Genomic DNA, 4,023 nt, shown 5'->3' on the forward strand with positions numbered 1-4,023 from the left:
TATTCCTTCTTTGTTTCCTTCCTTAAACCATCTTGCCCTCAAAAATTTCTTACTTGCTTCATTTCTTTGTTATGTTAAGGGCTATGCTGGTTGCCAGGTTTGCAAAGGTAAATTAATTACTTCCTCCTCTCCCTTCAAGGGCTTGGAGGTGGGAAGGGAGAACAGAGACATCAATGAAGTAGAGCCCACTCTGAAAGAGGTTGGCACCAAGTGCTGTCATTGATTTATCTTCTTGTGAGGGGAAGGGACTATTTAAAAGAGGATTACCTGTCTTTTGGGGAGAAAGAGTAGAAAATGACAGAGTAATGGAAAGAATGGGGTCAGGGAAGGGTTTGGAAAAGTTGATTAAGGAGGAAATAATAATCTAAGTAGAACGGTCAATCTGATGTATGGTTGTGTGGTAGGCAGTTAGACAGACTTGAGCAGAGCAAGGACCAGGGCAAAGGCCCTGGGTGCCTACCAACAGGCAAAACTGGGAAAATAAGGACCTTGCCCACAGGATCAGGGTAAGCTTTCCTCTCTAGCATATCGCTAGCCATTCCCTTGGCTGTAGAAAATGTAAAATCTAACAAAGCTCAGGATGATATGGAGCAAACTATTTTTGTCATATATGCATGATGGATTTTTTTAATTCATTAATGTTATTTTAATATGCATAGGAAATCCTCCCAAATTATACCAATGCACAAAAATATACATTTGTTTTATTTTTGAAGCAGGAATTTTGGGGTAACATAGGCAGGCTTAGGGTTTTTTAGAATTGGGGTCCATGGAAAAGCACAGGACTGCAGGCTGGGAGAAGGTACGTGTCCATAACACAAGGAAGCCAGGTGCAGTTACATCTCCATAAGACAAGGGAACTGGAAGTTGCCAGGAAAGGTCTATATTTACAAAATAAAGAGAAGGAAGCTCTTCATTCAGATGGAAAAGAAGAAAGCCCAGAGGAATGGAAAGACTGTGAGGAAGGAGGGCCTTAGGGATCACTATAGTAACCAATTGAAGAGGAATATTGACCAATCAGAGGGGATATCAGGACACAGGAACTACAGCCTTTATAAGCCATGGGGAAAAAGAACTCAGTGGGACCCTTTTCCCCTTCCCTACTTGGGAGTCAGTTCTGTGGGACTCTTCCCCCTCCCTACATGGGAGTTTGTACTTGTTCTTCAATAAATCTCCATCTTTGCTATACCACTTTCTGTCCGTGGATTCATTCTTCGATTCCACAGGACAAAGAATCTGGGTTGCAGTCCAAAAATTCGGTATCATTTTTAAAACCAGTGACACAAGCTTACATTTCACAATGAACGTGCCTCTCCCTTTTCCCATGCATTAATTCCAGAAATCTAGAGAAGTTTAAACAACCATTAACTATAGTACGACCATATAATTTCCTTTTATATTTCTGAATGGGAAAATAAGGAAATGAATTGCTAGTGAGGGAAGACGAGTAGTCATTTGTAAACGTCACTGTGATATTCTGAGGCAGTCTTGAAAATTAGAAGCGGCACTCGAGGCCGAAAGCTATCGATTCCCTTTGCATTTACTAGATCTCAAATGTGCCCTCAGTAAGGCCATGGAATCACCTGAAAAAGAGGCAACTCACCACAGGAGAGCACGTAGCATTAGGCAGTGTCCTTTCCTCTTAGGTTGCCTGTATTATCTCCATAGGTTGCATATACTGAACAGTGGTAGGGAACTGACAGATTTGGAATACTGTTGTAAATATAGCTCAGTTTTTCATGTCATATTTAACAAGCAAAGCAGAGACAGACTCATAGATAGAGAGCAGGCTGACAGCTGCTCTTACGTTCTTCGTTGCTGCCAATTGTTAGGGGTCTAGCTAAGCCACTAGCCAGAGGTTCTCAACCTGTGGGTCGCGAACAATGAAAATACATCCTGCATATCAGATATTTACATTACGATTCATAACAGTAGCAAAATTACAGTTATGAAGTAGCAACGAAAATAATTTTATGGTTGGGGGTCACCACAACATGAGGAACTGTATTAAAGGGTCGCGGCATTAGGAAGGTTGAGAACCACTGCCAGAGGTGAGGAGGGAGCTTAGGGGCCAGGTTGGGGATGGAGTGGAGGAATTGAGCAAAAAAGAAAAAAAAATCATGGACAAGGACAACAGGGTGGTGATTGCTGGGGGAAGGTGGTTGGGAGGAAGTAGAGGAGAGGGATAAAGGAGGGATGAATGGTGATGGAAGACTTGACTAGGGATGGTGAACATATAATACAGTGTACAGATGATGTGCTGTGGAATTGTGCACCTGAAACCTGGATAATTTTATTAACCAGTGTCACCCCCAAAAAAATCAATAAAAGGAGAAAAATACTAATAAATAAATTGATTAAAATAACAAATAAAGAGTATAGAAATCCAATTTCAGATTATGAACAACCCTGAGTACCTGCAAACAGGCCCTGGTGTGTGTAGGCAGTGAGACAGAGTGGTTTCCCAAGCAGCACCTCCAGTCTAGAAGAAGCCTTGTTAAGACAGCATCCAACAGGGGGTTGTAGTCGCTGCTCCAGCTGCCCCACTCACATCCCTTTGCCTATATCATTTCAGTGCTTGTGGGCCCAGCTTCCTCCTGGCAGCACCTGTGTTTCCCATGCAGGTCAGGCTGCTGTTCTGAAGAATTAGCCACTTCCCAGGAGCAACTGTGGAATCCCCACTGAGAGGAGTTGGTATATAAGTGTCCCAGCTGCCTGGATCCTGGGGAAGATGACTTAGAGGTGCATATAACATACCTGGAGTTCCCCATCTTTGGTGGCCCACCAGGGTCATTTGTCCCATTATCCACCTTTTACTGGCCATTCCCTTTCCTGGTTTCATGTCTACACTCCTCTATGGTGGTTTCCAGGGATCCCTTCCCAAACAAACTGCTCAATTGAATTCTTGTCTCAGGGTCTGGTCCATAAAAGTCCAAACTAAGACATGGTCATTCTCACCAGCTCTTCTATGCTTGGTGCCAGCATCTTGAAGAAATAACCAATAGGATTTCAACCCATTTTTTATGCATGAAATCAACTGGAAAGAGTCTTTAAATACAGATTTTATAAAGATGACAAAAAAGATTAGCGGATGTGACTTAGCCCACAACATAGGATCAAAACTGCATGTAACTCATGATCTCTAACCCAAGGATCATGCCACGTAGGAGAAATTTTATACAGTGGGAGGGCTGGCATGCATTTCCCATTTCGTGTTCACTAAGGATGAGGAGAACTCCTAGCCAAGAGGTGACTGGAAGAAGCACTAACTCTGTTTTGGTGGCATCTGTCTTTCTCTTCCAGCATGAGTGAAGACTCTTAATCTACTCATATGCCAAATATTCTCAGTGTCTACTTGTATGTTGCTCAAAATCTATTTTCAGTACCAAGTTATCATTCCTACATTCAGAAAAAGTTGCTCCTGACAAGGGTTATCTCTAGCTTGCCTCTCATCAGCCCCTTGTCTGGCCAATGACGGCCTATTTCTCTGTAGGCAGAGCTCAGTGCTCTGTCTGGGTCCTCATTTTGAAAAGGAAAGGGGGGCCCTCATGTCTCTACTCCCTTTGGCAGGAAGAACAGCTTCCAGATGGTGTCTTACTTTGAAATGGAAGCAGAAACCGACACCTGTGATACTTGTCAACCCAGAGGTCTGACTGCTTTACTGTTAATTCCAGTCATGTGATGACACACTGATTAATGAGCTGGGTTTTCTTACTTCTCCTTGGATGACAGACACTTCCAAGGTTGAAAGACGGAGGGAGAGGCCCGTCCCAGCTCCAGTTAAACTCGAACCTTTGGGAGCACATGTCAAAGCACATTAGAAACAAAACAAAAAAAAGCTGCCAGAAGAACAATGCTGTCATGGTTCTTGTGCCATTAATTCATGCGGTCCATGACTGCTTGGTGGGCAGGCTTTGCTGCATACACTACACCTTAACATTAATGCTTGGCCCAGACGTATAGTTCTAATTTGCAAGAATATCTTTTAATTCACTTGGTTCTCAGTATAACCACAGAGGTGTC

Source organism: Myotis yumanensis, unplaced genomic scaffold, assembly GCF_028538775.1.
Source record: "Myotis yumanensis isolate MYYU_CA2020_CCGP unplaced genomic scaffold, mMyoYum1.0.hap1 SCAF_15, whole genome shotgun sequence".
Classification (NCBI taxonomy): domain Eukaryota; kingdom Metazoa; phylum Chordata; class Mammalia; order Chiroptera; family Vespertilionidae; genus Myotis; species Myotis yumanensis.